Raw genomic sequence first — 20,776 nt, 5'->3', positions numbered from 1 at the left:
CCTGCCTCCTTCAGTGCTGTTGAATCTGAAGTACCCCACGTCAGTCCTTATCTTCCCTTGCTGGGCTTCAGGCTGCTGCCCTGGTGTAAAGTGCTACTTGTCTGCTGTCTGAAGCTGGCTAATGTAGAGAAGAGTAGTTAAAGGGGGCCTACAGGAAAGATGGGGAGGGACTCTCTATCAGGGAGTGTAGCGACAGGACGAGGGGTAACAGTTTTAAAGTGAAAGAGGGAAGATTTAGATTAGATATTAGGAAGAAATTCTTTACGGTGAGGGTGGTGAAACACTGGGAGAGTTTTCCCAGAGGGGTTGTGGATGCCCGCTCCCTGGAGGTGTTCAAGGCCAGGTTGGATGGGGCTTTGAGCAACCTCGTCTAGTGGAAGGTGTCCCTGCCCATGGCAGGGGGCTTGGAACTAGATGATCTTTAAGGTCCCTTCCAACCCACACCATTCGATGATTCTATGATTCTATGAAATGGAGGCCGTAGGGATGATAAAGACGAGGACTTGCTCTGACAGGGGCAGACCTGGTGGGCAGACCCCAATCAATTTTCCCATTTGTAGTCTTGGTTACGTCTTCTGTCTGTTGTAGAAACCGCTCCAAGAAGATGACTGAACCCCAGAGAAAGCTGCAAGAACAGCCCTAAATGCAGATCACTCTTTTTTTCTCCAGGTGCTCTGATTTGAAAATGGGAGAAAGGGTGCCTTCCTCACTGGCACCAGCATATGCCTGTTCCTCCCTCAGTCAATGCGGGGCCGAGAGCAAGCAGGAGGATGCTGTGGGACCAGAGGGTCTGCCTCCTAGGACTAAGGTAACCTGGGGAGGTGGGTCAGGGCACCAGATGGACAGCAGATTTCTTTCTGGGATCTTGGCATTGCTCTCTTCTCCCTCCCACGCTGCAGCTTTCTTCACAGCCGCTGCTCCCCCTCAAAGCATCCCACCTCGATCCACCCCATTTGTCCGCCTTTGGCCCTTCTGCCTTCTGCCTTTGCAGCCCTCCAGGAGAGCCTTTGGGAGGCCCTTAGCTGTCCCCTCCCACAGCTTCTGAGGTTTCCCCACTGTTCAGGTCCTTTCAGCAGGAAAGGGCAGGACATTTGCACAGCTCTCTTTGCAGGACATGGCGGTGGGCATGGAGGACTCTCCAGAGGACAGCAGCTCCTCTGCACCAGCCAGCACCAGCCAGCTAACCCAGGCAGGTGCACAGGAGGCATCTGCAGGCTGGCCAGGCAGGCTCAGCATCGCCTCCTACGTGGGCTCCTGCTTGCATCGCTTCTTCTGCGGCTGCCTAAGGCTGGTGTCCAGAAGGAAAGCTGCGTGCCTGGTCCGCTCTCCACCACTTGCCCCTCTGCACACCGTGCAAGAAGACAGCAACAAAGAGGAGCACGGATTCAGCCCTTCTTCCCGCTGCCAGAGGAACGGTGCCAGGGAGAGGGCCCGGAGCAGATCCCCGCAGTGGGGAAGAGATGTCCGCAGCTGGTTGGTGGACACCACAGACTACGACCACTCAACAGGGAGGAGGAGGAGGAGGAGGAGGAGAAGTAGTCCTCCAAGTCGCGATCACACTCCCAGGGATGATGCTGCTCCAGGGCCCTCCAATGGCACCTCCCAGTCGGCTCCTGCACCCAGTGCTGCTCAGGAGCAAACCCTGCCAATGCAGAAGCAGAGCAGATCCCTGCGGCAGGGCTACGCTCTCCGCAGCCGGGTTTTGGAGACCACAGACTACCACCGCTCAGCGAGGAGGAAGGGGAGGCGGAGAGCAAGTCCTCCACGTCATGACCAAGCCCCAAGGGATGATGCGGCTGCAGGCCCCTCCAATGCCAGCTCCAAGCGGGCTCCCACACCCAGGGCCGCTCGGGAGCACGCTCAGCTGTGGCCGAGAGAGCGGAGCAGATCCCCACATTGGGGCTCTGAGCTCTGCAGCCGGTTTGTGGACACCACCGAGTGTGACCCCTCAGCAGGGAGGAGGAGGGTTTCAGCACCCCGGAGATGCATCAGGCTTGCTTGCTTCCCTCCTCCCTTCCTTCCTTCTTTCCCCCCCTCTTCAGGTGCAGAGGAAGGCTTCTGCATGATGTGCACTACGGTAGCACACATTGAGGAGGTCCTGCCTTGTTCGGGCAGTGCCATCGAACCTACATCTCTCATCAATGAGCTTCCACATAAGTCATTTCAGATGGTTTCATCTGGAGATATTCTTGATTTCTGAAGCACCCAGTGTGTCACTGTTTTTGCTGTGTTCATGTTAAGGTGGAGAGCTTTTTTAGAAAGGTAAGTTTTCTTCCCTTTTTCTCTGAGATCACTGTGAAAAACTTCTTCTTTCTTAGGAATACGAGAACATTTCCATCCTGGCAGCCAGGAAGATGCGCATGAATTCTTCTGCTATGCTGTGGGTGCCATGCAGAGAGCAGCTTGTTTGAGCAGAAACAGCGAGTAAGCATAAGCACGTGACCGTTGAAATACTCCCTAGCCCTTTTTACGACCGTCAGTGAAAACCTCTGTCCGGGGCTTTCCTAACAAGGAAGACTCTTGCAAGAGCTAACTCTCTGCCTTCCACCTCATGAGCTCTGATTACCATTTCTTTCCAGCTGGGACACATCTTCTCAGGCTAGCATGCTCATTCATCAGGTCTTTGGAGGATCTCTGAGATCCAGAGGTACTTTTAAAAACTATTCCTGCCCTTAGAATGATCTGTGGCTCTTTCTCTGTTTGTGGTAAACAGCTTCTGGGATGCAGCAGTATGTCTTGGTCACTGAAATGGGCAGAGTTAGTCTCCTTCCCAACCTGAGAAGCATTTCTCTTTGCCTTCCAGTGACGTGCTTCAGCTGCAAAGCCGTTTCTGACACCTACGAGGCATTCCTTGATATTCCCTTGGACATCAAGGTAAGATGTGTTGAAATTGTGGTGCAAAATGTTTCCAGGCCCCTGCAGGGCACCTAGTTTATCTCCAGGAAGCTCCATGGAATTCAGCCTGTGGCTGTTACCACACAAGAGCTTGCTGCTGGATGGGAAGGGAACTGTGCTTGTGTGCTTCTGCTGTGGAAGCTCTGTAAATGGTCTCCCTGTGCTGGGTGTCAGCTGGGCAGAGCAAGGATGGTATCTACAGCTGTGATGACACTGTCATACCACTCTGCTTTGGACTCCCTCAGTGCGCCTCTGGGTGCTGTGCAGACGGCTTGGATTGCTTTTGCTCTTTTGGACCATGCGTCCCACAGGCAACTCTGGTACCGCCCAGGGGTAGCTGTTTATTGGGACAAGGCTGGTACCACACAGGTCGCTCTTTCTTGAGATTTTGAGTTTCCAGGAGCTTAGTGCTCTCCTCTCTCTCTCACCCAGGCAGCCTCATCTGTCACTGCAGCTCTGGAAGACTTTGTCAAACCTGAGCAGCTGAATGGCAAAAATGGCTATAAATGTAGCAAGTAAGGTTATTGCTAAGGCCATCTTCCTAGCAGATACTGGGTTACAGTACTGCATGCCTGGGAGCACTAGTTAGGTGTGGACTTAATTGAGAAAGCCAGTCATGAGGCAGCTTGGGGTTTTTTTCTTTTTTTTTTTTTTCCCTTCCCCGTACAACTAACCCACAGGAACCATCTGGAACTTGGAAAAGAATGCATTTGTTTCTAAAGCAGGTCTTTTTTTTCCCTTCTGCCTGAATATTTGCAAAGCTGATGAGAATTTTATTCCTGGCCTTGTCTGTGCTGGAGGTGGTCAACCTTCCCAGCTATGAAGCTGCCTACTGAACTACCCTTATGGCCAGAAGGCAAAAAGACATGTCCCTTCTGCAGTGGTGAGCCAAAGCAAGGAGGAGCTCTGGACAGTGATTTGGCAACAATCCACAGTTTCATCTCCAAGACTTTTTTGGATACTTGAATCTCTGTCCAGGAGACCTCAGTCCTCGGAGCAGTAGGGGCTCCTGCTGGCTCTCTGAGCAGTGTCATGCCTCGCTCTTGTATTGCAAGGGCTGCAGACTCCTGCTCTCCAAAGGGAGCCACCCGAGACCAAAGCTACCTTCAGGGAGAGCCTATGGACTTAAGGCATCTGAAATGCAAACACGTGCACACGGTAGTTGGGCAAAACAAGCCTTAACTCAGCCCTACATGGATGGGGGGTGGAGTGGAGAGAAGATAGGTGCAACAGTTGGGTCTGTGCTTGTTTTCAAGGTGTGAACAGCTGGCCACCGTGTCCAAGAGGCTCACGGTACATTTTTCCTCCAATGTCCTGACACTGTGCTTGAAGAGATTCGATGCTTTCTCTGGTAGATTAGCCAGGTATGTATACAAGTGCACGGCCACTTTGTCTGCTTGGAAGGAGATGGTTCCCAAAGGAGAATCCTATTTTGGAAGTCCTTAATGTCTGCCCGCGATGGCTATCGGGTGAAGCTGTCTACGAAAAATCAGTGCAATAGCTCTGCCTTGCTCTTTGCCTTACGGTAAGAGGAAAGTTCCAATGTGAAGGTAAGCACTTACTGTGGGCGTAAAGAGCTGGCTTGGCTGAGAACAGTTTTCTGCCACTTCAGGGATGAAGTGGCAACAGCTGTTTTTGATGAAGCCAGAAGATCTATTTCTATACCTCTAGCCTGTGTTTGGTGACAAGGTCTTCTCAGGCTGCTTCCTAATGACTCTCAGGATAACTTTGGAGTCTTCTTGGCCTCTCTTTAGCTTGTGCCATATCCAGAACATATGCACCTTGGCGCACATGTGTCTCAAGCGGCTGGAGAACCTCTCCTCTATTCCTTGCATGCCATCCTGGTACATGTAGGTCCCAGCTGTCAGACAGGACACTACTACTGCTCTGTAAAGGTAAAAGTCAACTTTGTGATTTCCGTTGGTGGATTGTGTCCTTCAGTGGTGTCCTGTCTGTGTTTTTCTTTTAAAAGCCCTGCAGTTCATCTGAAGATAGCGTTGCCTTTCTTTGCAGGCCAGCGATGGACGTTGGTACAAGATGAACGATGCCTCTGTGGTTCTCTGTGACATCAAGACGGCCCTCTGCCAGTGTGCATATTTACTCTTCTATGCCAAGTAGGAACAAGTGTGAAAGGGTGTTCAAGCATGCACTCCCTCTCCTGTTACTGATCTTGGGGTTGCTGTTCTCCTCCGGTGGGTTTTGCTTTCTGTCCTAGGAGAGAATGACTCTGTCCAGTTGAGTTCTGTCTGTTCTGCGCTTGGCCAGGTCCTTTCCTCTCCCTCCTTGTCTGGCACTAAACTGTGGCGCTTGTGTAGACTGCTGTCTGCTCTCTGAGACTGGCTAGCTGCGAGAAGAGGCAAAATGTTGCTCCGGGAGGATCTAAAGATGAGTTACTGCTCTGAAAGGAACAGACGTGGCTGGAAGACCATGATCTTGTTTCCACCTTCTTCTGGGGGGGGGGGAACGACACCCCAGGGAGCCCCCAGCACCCATGGCCCCAACCCCATAGATTCCCCACCCCCCAACCCATAGGGACCTCCCCCACCCCATAACCCCCTACAGCCCCATAGCCACCACCCCCCCCCAAGGTAACTTGGGGGGGCCCTCCAGCCAGTCCCCCCAGTGCCAGGCCAGCACCTCCTGGATGGTGCCCACTGAGCTCAGCACCAGCAGGTCTGGCGTGGGAGGGCGGGGCTGGGGGGACACACAAATGGAGAGGGGGAGAAGGTTGGGGAGTCCTGTGGGGTTTTGGGGTCCCCAAGCGGTATTCCTGGGGGGTTTGGGGGGAGTCAAGGTGAGGGGGAGTTTTGGAGTTTATGGTCCAGGCTTGGGGGGAGGCAGGGATCCATAGGGGGTCCTGCGGGGGTGTGTGTGTGTGTATATAGCTTCCAGGAGAGATCTTTAGGGCCTGGAGGGGGAGGTGGGATCCATGGGGTCTGGGGGAATCTGTAGGGGCTGGGTTTGGTGAAAGGAGGGAACTATAAGGTTGGGGGGGGGGGGGAGGAATCTACAGGGTCCAGGGGGAAAGAGAGTGATCTGCAGGGTCTGGGGGGATCAGTACAGACATGGGGAGGGATAAATCTATTGAGTCAGGGTCTATAGGGTGCAGGGGGGAAAGGGAGGGACCCAGAGGGTCTGGGAGGGATCTATAGGGTTTGAGAGTGTCTATAGGATACAGGAGAGTAAGGAGGGATCCACAGGGTCCCATGGGATCTACAGGACTGGGAGGGAATGGGGAATTTATAGGGTTCAGGGGGATCTATAGGGCTAGAGGGAACAGAGGGACCTATAGGATCCAGAGGGGGTCTCTAGGGTCTGGGGGGGTGTGTCAGGGAAGGGTATACAGGGGCTGAGGGCAGTCTGTAGGGCCAAGGGTCAGGGAAGGGTACATAGGGTCTGGGGGGCCTATAGGGTCTGGCTGCAGCACCGGGGGGGTGGCGGGCTTGGGGCAGGGCATAGCGAGGCCACGCCCACTGCACTGTCCGGGGTGGGGCTGGAGGGGACCCAGGCGTCTGAGGGGGGACACCCAGGGCAGGTCCCCTGAGCTCCCCCCCTGCCTCCACATGGCCCTGGTCGATCTCTTCATCAGAGGCACCAAGACCACGGCTGCCGCCCAGCCCTGGGCTGTCGCCCCCTGACCCGCCCTACCTCCCCCCTCCCTGACCTCACAGCGCCCCCAGCGTGACGTCACGCCCCAGACCCCCCCAAACCTGGCTCGGATTCACGCCTCCCACCGCAGCGCCCTCCTGCTGATGGTGCGGCCGACCACCCGCCCACCTTCGGACCAATAGGCGCCCGCCCGGCCGCTCTGCGCCCCCGGAGGCTGCGTCTCGATGGTGCCGCAGCGGCAGGGACAGGGGGTGGGAGGGGGGAGAGAAGCCGCAGGGCTCGTTAGCATAAATTTGCATCGCCCCTCCCCCAGCCACAGGGCACCCCGCGGGACCCGGGCGTCCGGGCGTGCAGCTCACCCTTTATTGGCCGGGGGAGGGGGGACCAGGGTTCCGCCCCAGTTGCTCCCACTATGACCCCAGTTGCCAGCACTGTAGTTCCAGTCGCTCCCAGTATGATCCCAGCTGCACGCAGCATGGACCCAGTTACTCCCTCCATGATCCCAGTTGCACCCCAGCATAGTCCCAGTCACTCCCAGTTGCCCCTAGTATGGTCCCACTTACCCTCATAATTCCAGCTGCTCCCAGTATATCCCAGTTGCCCCCAGCATGCTCCTAGTCACTCCCAGTATGATTCCAGTTGCTGTCAGTATATCCCAAATGCCCCCAACGTGATCCCAGTTCCTCACAGCATGATCCCAGTCACTCCCAGTTGCTCCCAGCGTGATTCCAGTTGCTCCTAGTCACTTCCAGTCACCCGCAGTGTGGTCCCAGTTGCTCCCTGTATGATCCCAGTCTTGCCCAGCATGATCCCAGTTGCTCCCAGTTGCCCTCCGTGTGATCCCAGTTACTCACAGTATGATCCCAGTTGCTGCCACTGTGCTCCTAGACGCTCCCAGTATGATCCCAGTTGTCCTCAGTGTGGTCCCACTTGCTCCCAGTATGATCCCAGTCTCTGCCAGCATGATCCCAGTCGCCTGCAGCGTGGTATCAGTTGGTCCCAGTTCCAGCCAGTGTGATCCCAGTCGCTCCCAGTCGCCGCCAGCGTGCTCCCAGTCACTCCCAGTATGATCCCAGTCGCCGCCAGCATGCTCCCACCTGCTCCCAGTATGATCCCAGTTGCCCTCAGCATGATTCCAGTAGCTCCCCGTTGCCCCAGCATTGTCCCAGTTGCACCCCAACATAATCCCAGCTGCCCCCAACATTGTCCCAGCATGGTCCCATTTGCCACCAGCATGCTCCTAGTCACTCCCAGTATGATCCCAGTTGCTCCCTTTCTGCTCCCAGTTACTCCTAGTCACTTCCAGTCATCCTCACTGTGGTCCCACTTGCTCCCAGTATGATCCCAGTTGCCCGCAGGGTGGCCGCAGTGGTTCCCAGTATGATCCCAGTTGCTCCTAGTCACTCCCAATATAAACCCAGTTGCTCCCAGTTGGCCCCAGCATGGGCCCAATTCCTCCCACAGTGATCCCAGTTACACCCCAGCATAGTCCCAGTTACTCCCAGTTCCCCCACTATGATCACAGTTGCCTTCAACATAGTTCCAGTTGCTCCCAGTATATCCCAGTGTCCCCCAGCATGCTCTGAGTCACTCCCAGTATGATCCAAGTTGCCCTCAGCGTTTCCAGTTAGACCTAGTATATCCCAATTGGACCCAGTGTGCTCCTAGACACTGCCACTTGCCCCAACATGATCCCAGTTCCTCCCAGTGTGGTTCCAGTCACTCCCAGTTGCTCCCAGCATGAACCCAGTTGCTCCCAGCTGCTCCTAGTCACTTCGAGTCATCCCCAGTGTGGTCCCAGTTGCTCCCAGTATGATCCCAGTTGCCCCTAGCATGATCCCAGTAGCTCCCAGTTGTCCCACCATGGTCCCAGTTGCACCCTAACATAGTCCCAGTCATTTCCAGTGTGGTCCCAGTTGCCCCAGCATGGTCACAGTTGCCCCCAGGGTGGTCCCAGTCGTACCCAGTATGATCCCAGATGTTTCCAGAGTAGTCCCAAAAGTAAGAGGAGGGAACAGGGGATAGGGAGACCCCTAAAAATTTTTTGGGGGGGACCTACCGGTCTGCACCAGGGAGGTGATGCCAACCAGCCGGGCTGTGCTCCTCTTGCATAGAGATATACGGGAGTGCCACCACCAATGCTGCCACAGACCCCCCTCCAAAACCCCACAGAGGGGTCTCACCTGCTGCCCCCTCGCCAGCCAGGGGAGAGCTGTGGTGGGAGAAAATGGGGGGTCAGTGGGGGCGGGGAGGAGATGGGGGACTGAACGAGAAGGGTGGGGGGAATAGGGGGGGTCACCTGAGCGCAGTGCAGCTCCCCGTTCTCCCGCCGCAGCGCCTCCAGCACCCTGCTGGAGCGGGGCTGTGATGTGGGGCAGACCCTCCCAAGATGGCGGCCGGAAGAAGTGGTGGGGGGACATACACTCCCAAGATGGCGGCTGGGAGAAGTGGTGGGGGAACATACACTCCCAAGATGGCGACCACGAGAGTGTGTGGGGGGACAGACACTCCCAAGATGGCGGCTGGGAGAAGTGGTGGTGGGACACACTCCCAAGATGGCGGCCGGGAGAGGGTATGGAGGGGCAGACACTCCCAAGATGGCGGCCCGGAGAAGGTATGGAGGGGACGGACGCTCCCAAGATGGCGGCCGCAATGGTGGAGGGACAGACACTCCCAAGATGGCGGCCGCAATGGTGGAGGGACAGACACTCCCAAGATGGCGGCCGCAATGCTGGAGGGACAGACACTCCCAAGATGGCGGCCGCAATGCTGGAGGGACAGACACTCCCAAGATGGCGGCCCGGAGAAGGTATGGAGGGGACGGACACTCCCAAGATGGCGGCCCGGAGAAGGTATGGAGGGGACGGACACTCCCAAGATGGCGGCCCGGAGAAGGTATGGAGGGGACGGACACTCCCAAGATGGCGGCCCGGAGAAGGTATGGAGGGGACGGACACCACCAAGATGGCGGCCGGAATGATGGAGGGACAGACCTTCCCAAGATGGCGGCCAGGAGGGTGGACCCCTCCCAAGACGGCAGCCCTTAAGGGAGAAGGGTGTCACCTATTGCAGGTATCCAGCACCTCCAGCACCCTGCTGGAGCAGGGCTGTGATGTGGGGCAGACCTTCCCAAGATGGTAGTGGAGAGAGGGTGTGGGGGGGCAAGATGGCGTCCAGGAGGGTGGACTCCTCTCAAGATGGCGGCCCTGAGGGAGCACAGTGTCACCTATTGCCGGGGTCCAGGACATGGCGGCCGGCTTCCTTGTGAGAGGCCAGCAGCAGGTTGGACTGTGCCCACTGGAAATGCCAGACCTGTGGGGCAGAGGCTGTGGGGCTGGCCCCATGGCTGGTGTGGGGTGGGCTGCCCTCCATCCTCCTCCTCCTCGCCTGGGACTTGTGGGTCAAGTGCTTGAGGGCGATGTCGGCCGGGCTCTTGAAGAAGAGCTTCTCCTGCAGGCACACCTGTGGGGAGGGGAGGAGATGGCCACCAGCGATGGAGGATGAGGAAGGTTCACAATGGTGGCCAGGGATGAAGGAGGAGAAGGGGTCAAAATGGCAGCCAGGACGGGGCAACAACTCACCTTGTCGGAGATGGGGAGGTAGCAGCAGTTGGTGGCGCAGACAGGGCACAGACCTGCGTGAGCAAACAGACATGAGCACCCCTCCAAAATGGCGGTTATGAGGGAAAAAGTTTGTCAAGATGAGAAGGTGGACTATTTGGTGAGGTGGAAGGTGGGGGGTCCTCCCATCCGCCATTTTATGGATATAAGGTGAAGGGGATCCCTCCTTCCGCCATTTTAGGGGTTCAAGGTGAGGGGAAAGTGGGGGTGTGTCCCTCCATTTTGTGGGGGTGAAGGGGCTCCTACCTGCGCCCCTGCACACTGTGCGGAGGATGTGGCCGCACCTGGCGACGGCAAAGCGGGCTCCCTCTTGGCATAAGCAGCGGTTGTACTGGAACCAGTCCATGCTGAGGCGGTCAGCCGCCTGCTAGGGTGTCCGTGTCCCCGTCCCCCCCTTCCCCACCGTTGCCTGCCGGCTGTGGCGACACCAGGACCCCTTCGTGCCTCAGTCTGTGAGGAAATGGAAGGGCAACGGCCGTTAAAAAGGGCGGGAAGCCTGAGGAGAGGAAAGGACCGTTAAAAAGGGCGGGAAGATTGAAGGGGCGGGGTGACTGTGGAAGGGGGTGTGGCCACGGATGAAAGGGGCGGAGCCCTGGTTAAAATGGGCGGGGAGGCTGAGGGGGCGTGGCAACCGCAGAAGGGGGCAGGAGGTGGGCAGATCCAGAGCGGAAAGGGGCGGGGGCGTGGCCGGCCCTCGGGGCTGCTGGGGGGGAACAGCGAGTCCCGGGGGGGCTGCAGGGCCAGCGTGTGCTGGGGGGGTGATGCACCCCAAAACACCCGCCAGTGTCTGACCCCAAAGCCCCAGGCACCCCAAGATACCCAGGGACACCCCAAACCCCATAGGAACCCCCCCAAATCCCTCCCTCCAACTCCTCAGGACCCCCCAAAATCTCTAGAGGACCCCAAAATCTCCTGGTTTCACCCCAAACCCTCATGCCCCCCCAAACCCCCAGGAGACCTCCCCAAAACCACCCCCCTGAAATAGGAGACCCCCCAAGTTCCCTATGCCCCTCCAAACCTTGCCCCCCCCGCCCATCAATAGCCCCCCCAAACCCCTTTTGGGGGTCACCCCCTATTCTGTGGTCCCCCCCTTTTTGGGGTGCCCCCCCTTGATGGCAGTGCCCAGCTCCTCGCTAGTGCTGTTGAGGGGGTCTCCCTGTGGTGGGGGGGGACAACCCCCGATTCCTCTGGGGTCCCATCCATGTGCTGGGCCTGGGAAGGTTTGGAGGGGGTCCTGAGGGGTCGGGGGACCCTTGGGGGAGCTTGGGTGTCCCATCAGGGGATTTGAGGGGCCCTGGGGGTTTTGGGGGTCCAACCAAAGGGCTTTGGGGTGGTTCTTGGGGGCTTTGAGGATCCCGTCAAGAAGTTTTGGGGGTCTGGGGGGATTTTGGGTCCTACCAAGGAGTTTTTGGGGTCCTGGGAGGGTTTGGGGGTCCCACTGGGGGATTTTGGGGTCCCCACAGGGGCTTTGGGGGCCTGGGGGGGATTGTGGGGTCCCACCAGGGGCTTTTGAGGTCCTGAAGAGCTTTTGGGGTCTCATGAGGGGGGATTTGGGGTCCCATGAAGGGATTCTGGGGTGCTGGAGAGCTTTTGGGGTCCCACCATAGGGTTGTGGGGGTCCTGAGTGGTTTTTGGGGTCCCACCAGGTGGTTTTAGCGTCCCCCCCGGTTTTGGGGTGCTGACCAGGGCACAGTGGACACGGCGCAGCTCCTGCAGCAGCTCTTCCACCACCACATTGGTCAGGAAGGTCACCACCACCAGCGTCACCTCCCTTCCTGCCCAGCGGCACCAGTGCACCCAGTATGGACCAGTATGGATCAGTCTTCTCCCAGCCCCCCCCCCCACTCTATCCCAGTGCCCCCCAGTCCCGTCCCAGTGCTCCCCAGTGACCCCTGTTCCCCTCCAGTGCCCTCCCATTCCCTCTCCATGCCCCCCATCACCCTTCTAGTCCCTCCCAGTTCCCCCCAATGTCCTCCCAGTGCCCACCAGTGCCCTCCCACTCCTCCCAATCATCCTCCCAGTGACCCCCACTCCCACCCCAGTGTCCCCTGCTGCCATCCCAGTGTCCCCCAGTGCCTGCGCTCACCCCAGCTGGTGGTGGATGCGCTGCCCCACCTGCTCCAGCAGTGCCTCATGGGCCAGCCCGAGGGGGGTAGGAGGCTCTGGGTGGCCACCCCTGCGCTCCCCCCCCCCAGCACCCCTCGGCCGCCCCCACCACCCGTGAGCAGAGCTGGGCCGCCCGCCCCACCAGCACCTCCAGCACCACCTGCCAGCAGGATGGGGGTCATACTACCAGTTTGGGGGGCTTCCTCCTAGTTCGGAGGGTCTTTCTCCCAGTTTGGGGTGAGACTTCCAGTATGGGGTCAGCTGTCCAAAAAGACACGTTTGGACCCTATCAATAAGGCTTTGGCCTCTCCAAAGGAGGCTTTGGACTTTCAAAATCAGCCTTTGGTTGTTCAAAACATTGCTCTGGGCCCTTGAAATGAGGCTTTGGGACCTAAAAAGGAGCCTTTCAACGCTAGAATCAAAGCTTTGGGTGCTAAAAAGGAGGCTTTGGACCCTAAAACGGAGGCTTTGGACACTCTAAGTACAGCTTATGCCTGGGTCCTCCTGCTGCCTGCGTCCCTGGACGCCTGGGCCCCCCCCGGACACCTGGGACCCCCCCGGACACCTGGGTCCCCTCAGTCGCGCTGCGGCAGCAGCTTCATCTCGGTGAAGGGGACGGAGAACTCGAAGCCTTTCCAGGGAAACCAGTTGCTGCCCTGGGGAGAGCTGGGGAGGGGGGGTCCATCAGGCCCTGTAGGCACCCTGTAGGCACCCTGTAGAGCCCTATATAGGGGCCCTAGAGAACGCCCCCCTGCCCCGCCCTGCCCCTGCCCCAGGCTCTGTCGCTCCTATAGGGGCCCCATGGCCAGGCAGAGCACTGGGGGCAAGTGGGGTATGCTGGGAGCAACTGGAACTATGCTGAGGGTAACTGGGATCCTACTGGGAGCAACTGCGAGTAACTGCGACTATGCTGGGGTGCAACTGGGATCACACTGGGAGCAATTGGGCCCATGCTGGGGGCAACTGGGAGCAACTGGGAGCACAGTGGGGGCAACTGGGACCATACTGAGGGCATCTAGATTCCTACTGGGAGGAACTGGGACTACACTGGGAGTGACTGGAAGTGACTAGGAGCAACTGGGCTTTTGCTGGGGGCACTTGGGACTATGTTGGGGGGCAACTGCAACCATGCTGGGGCAACTGGGAGTGACTGGGACCACACTGGAAGCAAGTGAGATCATGCTGGGAGCAAGTGGGACCACACTCAGGGCAACTGGGATCATGCTGTGAGCAACCAGAATCATACCGGGAGTGACTCGGAGCATGCTGGGGGCAACTGGGATCATATTGGGAGCGACTGGAATTGTGCTGGGAGAGTCTGAGCCTGCTGGGTGGAACTGCAACCATACTGGGTCAACTGGGAGCGAGTGGGACTATGTTGGGGGCACCTGGGACCATGCTGGGGTACCTGGGAGCAACTGGGATCATGCTGGGCAAGACTGGGATCATACTGGGAGCAACTGGGACTACACTGCTGGCAACTGGAATCATGCTGGGCGAGACTGGGATCATACTGGGAGTAACAGGGGCGGAACCCTGCCCCCCCTCCCCGGTCAATAAATGCTGAGCTCCGCGCCCGGACGCCTGGGTCCCGCGGGGTGCCCTGCGGCTGGGGGAGGGGCGATGCAAATTTATGCTAATGACACCCCGCGGCTTCTTCTCCCTCCACGGCACCATCGAGACGTGGCCTCTGGCGGCGCAGAGCGGCCACCCAGGCACCTATTGGTCGGACGGTGGGCGGGCGGGCGAGCAGAAATGACGTCATACGGGGGTGACACGGCGGGAGGTTTGAATCCGGGTGGCGGCGGCCGCAGGTTGTGGGGGGGTGTCGGGTGTGACGTCATGTTGGGGGGTCTGATGCCCTAGCGGGGCTGTGAGGTCAGGAAGGGGGAGCCGGGGTGTGTGTGTGTGACAGAGGGTGGGACCCCAACTTTTGGGTTTCCCCCCCCGTGACCCCCCCGAACACCCGGGTTCCTCCCCCCTCCCCTGCAGTGGGCGTGACCTCTCCATGCCCTGCCCCATGTCCCCGCCCCCCCCCCCATCACCCCGACGGACCCCGCGGCCCCACAGGGAGTGGGGGGAGAACCCCACCCTATGGATCCCTGCCGCCCCCCCGGACCCTCTGGACTCTTCCCTGGCCCTATAGAACCCGACCCTATAGATTTCTCCCTCCCCTTGTCCGTACCGATCCCCCAGACCCTATAGATCCCTCCCTTCCCTCCCTCTAGCCCTACAGATCCCCCCAGACCCTATAGATCACTACCTTTCCCCCCTTGGACCCTTTAGATTCTGCCCCCCCAACCTTATAGTTCCCTCCTTTCAACGAACCCAGCCCCTGTAGATTCGCCAGAGCCCATGGATCCCACTCCCCCTCCAGGCCCTAAAGATTTCTCCTGGAAGCTATACACACACATAAACACACACATCCCCACAGGACCCTATGGATCCCTGCTTCCCCCCAAGCCTGGACCATCTAGATCCCCTGGACTGCCTGGATCCCTCTGTTATTCCCTGCCCTGGGCCAGATAGATCCCTCTGGACCCTATAGATCCCCCTGTCACAGGAGGACCCAGTCATCTGGACATGCAGGCAGCCCCAGGTGTCCAGGTAGTGGACCAGGATGTCCAGGGGTAGATGCCCCCGACTCAGATGCCCTATAACTCCCCTCAGCCTCATATAAACCCCATAGTTCCTCTCCCCCCAGGCCATATAGACCTTATAGGCAACTCTTTCCATCCCTATAGACCCTCCCCACAGTTCTATAGACTCCCCCAGCCCCATATGGACCATATAATCCCCCCCCTGGGGCCATATAGATCCTAAAATATACCCCCTCCCATATAGATCAGCCCCATAAAACCCCCACAACCGCCCCTCTAAACCCCATACAGCCCCCCCAACCCCATATAGAACACCCATCTCCATAGAGACCCTCTGCCCTCAGCCCCTCCCACACCTTTGTCAGGGTTTCACCCCAGCTGACAACTCAGCACCACGCAGCCACTCGCTCGCTTCCCCCCCACGCAGTGGGATGGGGGAGAGAATTGGGGGAAAAAAGTGAAACTCGTGGGTTGAGATAAGAACAGTTTAACAGGACAGAAAGGAAGAAACTGATAATGATAGTAATAACAACACTAAAATGACAATAGTAATAATAAAAGGATTGGAATATACAAGTGATGCACAATGCAATTGTTTACCACCTGCCAACCGATGCCAGTTAGTCCCCGAGCGGTGATTCCCCCCCACCCCCACTCCCCCCAGTTTACATACTAGGCATGACATCAGAGGGTATGGAATACCTCGTTGGCCAGTTTGCGTCAGCTGCCCTGACCGTGTCCCCTCCCAACTCCTTGTGCCCCTCCAGCCTTCTTGCTGGCTGGGCAAGAGAAGCTGGAAAATCCTTGACTTAGTGTAAACTCTCCTTGGCTCCTCCCTGTCTCCCATATAGACCCCTCTAAGGCCCATATAGACCCTAGAAACCCTCTGCCCAGCCCCACCATCCCAGCCCTATATAGACCCTATAACCCCCCTTCCCAGCCCCACATCCTCACCCCCAGCCCCACAGAACCCCCCCGAGCTCCATATAGCTCCCCCCGCCCAGGGCCATATAGCCCCTATAGGGCCTGGCCCCACGGCCACGCTCGCCCGCAGCACTGAGAGCAGGTCGAGGGCCCGGACGCTGGCCCTGCCCCACACCTCCAGCAGCTCCACCACGCAGCGGGTGAAGGCCTGGACCTCCACCTCGGGGGACACCTGGGGGGCCCAGACACCTGGGTCCCCCCAGAACCCAAACAGTCCCCCCACCCAAAGACACAGCCCCAAACTCCTGGGTCCCCCCCAGACACCTGGGTCCCCTACCAGCTCCCCAAAGAGGAGGTGACCGATGGTGTAGAAGGGGAAAACCTCAAAGGGGTCCAGGGGGCCCCCCCGTGGGAACGCAGCTCCTGGGAGGGGCACATCAGAAGGGGGTTTTCGGGTCCCCATTGGGGTATTGAGGGACCCCAAGGGGGTACTAGTGTTACCGTAAAAAGCCGGTCAAAGAAATTCTGTAAGACTCAGGTTTGGAGTTGTAGAAAGCAGGCATTCTTTATTGCAGTGCTGGATGCACTGGGGATAGTTTCTTCTAACGTGCATCCCGCTACCTACAGCAAGCAAAGATTATATTGTTCTAATATATAGCTATTGTCATTACATTTCCCAGAATTGTCATACATATTCATGTTATTTCCCAGAAATTATTTACATAGTGTCCGCCCTTTTGGGCATGCACTACTAAATGGGTCGGTGGTCTTTTGGGGTCTTCAAAACCCTCTGGTGGTCATTTTCTTGGTGTCCGCTAATTGAACTTTCCCTTAAGGGATGTGCAGTGTGGGTCATCTCAGGTGGTTCGTCTCTTCTTCCCAGTTAGCTGGTCCTTGCAAGTTTTAATCACAAAGCTCAGCAGAATTTAAGGCTTCTTGCCTATTTGTGCATACTGTTAACAAACCTCAAGGTTTTCTCACATACCAAAAGTTTCAAAGTCGCTCAAGCAAGCACAACTTAAGCGCTACGAAATACGATGGAGTCTTTCAACTCCAGCCTTTATTCAAGGCATCACTAGGGTCCCTTAAGGGGGTTTTGGGGTGTCCTAAGGGGATATAGGGGGCTCTGGGGGGGGCCCAAGGGGGCTTTGGGGGGCCCTAAATGAGGTTTGGGGGCGTGGTCCAAGGCGGGTTTTGGAGGTCTCCAAGGGAGTTTTGAGGTGCCCCAGGATGATAGAGGGGATCCCTAAGGGATGCCCATCAGGCAATCACTCGGGGTGCCGAGATGGTGACGGGGGCAGATTGTCAACCTGGATGAGGGAGGAGCACGGCATCCGACTGCTGCAGTGCCGGAGAGGAAGAGGAATCCGGGAATCCAGGAAGCATCAAAACTTCCCCCAGCAGGGACCAAGCTGCACAAAGGGCACCAGCAGCCCACCCCGTCCCTCCTCCCAGTGCTGCCTCTGGCCAGGAAGAGCTCAGAGAGACCTTCCGGACACTCGGACAGCTCTGCCGGCTGGCCTGCCTGCCCACAGGTCCCTCCAGGAGGAGCTTTAATCCGTGTTCAGCTTTTGGGATTGCCTTGCAGAAACAACACTCGTTTGGACCCAGCAGAACAGATTTGACGTTATCAACACTTACTTGGTTGGATCATATTCACGGCTGGACTGTATCATCATAGCTCTTATTTTATCTTCTTCGGAAGCATTGGCTTCAGCCAGATTGGCAGTCTGTTTAACAGGCAATTATTTGACACGCACATTAGAAACACGTTTAAGCCCACACAGCCAAAGACAACACCGCTCACCCAGTCCTGTAAAGAGCAGCACAACACTAGCTGAGGTTGCATGAAAAGAGCTGCTTATAGAAAATACCGTTGTCCTGAAGATGTTCTGGGGAGCCCTTACACCGTTATTACATGGTGTTTGTGTGCGTGTTAACCTACTTGACAAGAGCGTGCTTGGGCACTCAAAACCTTAGGCTCTGTTTGTACCTTACAGAAAGACTTGCGTAACCAATCCAATTGTCTTCCAAGTGGACCGAAGGCATATGTAGACAACGTTACACGATCCAGTATTTTTAAGGTGATTTTTAAGCTCCAGCCTATTTGAAGAAGACATCCACTGTACATTTAATTGAGAAAGATGCATGCAAGTATCCTTATTTACATTTTGCAGCATTAAAGGGACACACAACTTAAGAGTCAGGGAAGTTGTTTTTGCTTGAAGAAATGCAGCTTCCCACACAGAAGCATTAAAAGGAAGCAAGCTTTTTATAATCCCTCAGCAAGACAAAAGATTCTTGTCACTACAAATTTGACCATCATGTGCTGGAGGCAGTCCACACTGCATGCTTCCCCCTCTACTAACTTCTTCATATTAAGTGATTTAACTACAGGAAGCACAACCTGCATTTTTTTCCAGTTGACTGTGTCCTTTTAACATACAAATTGTAATATCAACCTTATGCAGAACTAGATCTTTCAAATTATTGAAGCCAGCTGTTTTTTCAAAGTAGTATTTGTTCCAATGTTTTTATTTCACACTGGTCCAGATCCAAGCAGGGTCTAAGGGAGAGGCTGTAAAGGATGTGGACCTTCAAGCACCTAGCATTCAGATCAACCACTCATGGTTTTGTTTTTATATGTGGTCATTGCCAAAAGCATCCAGCTAGTGTCAACATTCTATTAAATGGATGTTTCATAGATACCGTTTTTTCTCCACAGTAACGTAATCCAGATCAACATCTATGAACCCAGGCATCCAGGGGAGGACCCAGGCGTCCGGGGATGCAGGCAGCAGGAGGACCCATTCATCTGGACATGCAGGCAGCCCCAGGTGTCCGGGTAGTGGACCAGGGTGTCCAGGGGTGCAGGCAGCCCCAGATGTCTCAGCACACAGGCAGCAGGCAGCCCCAGGCAGCCAGGAGTGCAGGCAGCCATGGGACATGGAATCCCCTGGGAACACCTGTGGGGATTTGGGGACATGCGTGGGCACACGCATGCAGTGGGGACACACATGTGGCACTTTGGGGCGGTGGAGGGGGATGGTGCTGGCCATGAGGAGGGGGACAACGGGGGCACACAGGACACGGGTGTGGACCAGGACCCTCTGAGGACATATGTGGGGAGTCGGGGACACCTGTGGGGACGTGGCCACGGCGGTGACACGCGTGTGGCACCTCGGGGCGGTGCAGCAGGAAGGCGATGGCCCAGGCCAAGGCGGCAGCCGTGATCTCAGTGCCCCCGATGAAAAGATTAATGAAGAGATCGACCAGGGCCATGTGGAGGCGGGGGGGTTCAGGGGACCCCCCAGATGCCTGGGTCCCTTCCCTGCAGTGCCACCAGAACCATGTCCCAGGGGGGGATGGGCACTCCTGCGGGGACACATGTCATTCCGTCCCAGACGCCTGGGTCCCCCTGTGTCCCCCCCGCCCCGATGCCTGGGTCCCCCCTGACCTTGTGCTGTCGGATCTGGGCCACCACGAAGGCGTCGCGGAGCTCGACGAGGTTCAGCAGCTCCTGCAGCCCCAGGTTGGGCAGGACCTGGGACATATGGATTCCATAGGGACTCCCCTCAGCCCCCCCCACCCCCGGGCCCTATAGATGCCCTGCCATAGATGCTCTATAACTCCCCTCGACCCCATCTAAACCCCATAGTTCCTCTCCCCCTGTGTTTTCTATACCCTATAGGTCACTCTCCCAGTCCATAGAAAGCCTCTCCACAGTTCTGAAGGCTCCCCAGCCAGACCAGGGTGTCCAGGGGTGCAGGCAGCCCCAGATGTCTCAGCACACAGGCAGCAGGCAGCCCCAGGCAGGCTCTGCCCGCAGTCCTGTGGAGTCCCCAGCCCCATAGAGACCATATACTACCCCCTCCGGCGCCATATAGACCCTAAAACACCTATATAGATCATCCCAGCCCCACAATACCCCCATGACCGCCCCTCCAAACCCCATACAGCCTCCCCAACCCCATATAGAACACCCATCTCCATAAGAGAATTGGTGGAAAAAAGTCAAACTCGTGGGTTGAGACAGGAACAGTTTAATAGGACAGAAAGGAAGAAACTAATACTGATAGTAATAACAATACTAAAATGACATTAATAATAATAATAAAAGGATTGGAATATACAAGTGATGCATGCTTGGGTCCCCTCCCAGACTCCTGGGTCCCCTACCAGGCTCCCCGAAGAGGAGGTGACCGATGGTGCTGCAGGTGTGGAAGGGGAAAACCTCAAAGGGGCCCGGGGGGGCCTATGAGAGACTGAAAGAGTTAATGTCTCAAACACTGCGGGGGGGCAAGTTCTGCTCAACTGACCGACTCCCCATAACAAGGAACCCCAGGGCAAAAGCAGCGGATCAGCACCCATCAGCAACAGGAGGGGGGTGCCGGAGGGTGCACAGCTCCCTGTTCTGATGTGCTGCTCCGGTACACTGAGCAGCACAGCTCACCCTGCATGGCCAAAGACCACCTCTGCAGGGAGGGGGAGGTTATTCCCCAAACGACCCCCAAGCCCAAAAGCTCACAAACTGATCAGGACACCTAATGAGTTCGAGTGCCCGCCCGAAGGAGGGCCAAGGATGAGCACACAAACTGAAGCCCCACGTCGTGCGCAAGCCCACCGGGACTGGAGCCCTCGGCTGACTGGCCCAACGCTGGACCCAGGACCGGCGAAATCTTTCTCTCTCTGTCTTGTTCTCTCTTTCCTTTTGCTTTCCCACAATCCCTATGCCTCATCCCTTTAGGCATAAACCGCTGACCAAGTCTGGGACTAGGAGTGGATTCAGCCGCCCCCAGGCTCCTCTCTGAGAAGGAGCCTAGAAAGCAAGGGGGTCTGCTCTGAACCTCCTGACCCAACGGGAGGGATCTCCTTCTGCCCTGAAGTGATGGACATGGTCACCACAGGTGACACGGGTCCCTGAGGTAGCTCCGCGCCAACTGCTGTTGTGAGAAAGCCCACCGCCTCCTGTTATACCTCCCGAGTTCAGTTTCACCTTAATTTAGCCTGAGGGAATGCCGA

This window comes from Haliaeetus albicilla, chromosome 32, assembly GCF_947461875.1.
Source record: "Haliaeetus albicilla chromosome 32, bHalAlb1.1, whole genome shotgun sequence".
NCBI lineage: Eukaryota > Metazoa > Chordata > Aves > Accipitriformes > Accipitridae > Haliaeetus > Haliaeetus albicilla.
Note: the sequence above shows the minus strand (reverse complement) of the source record.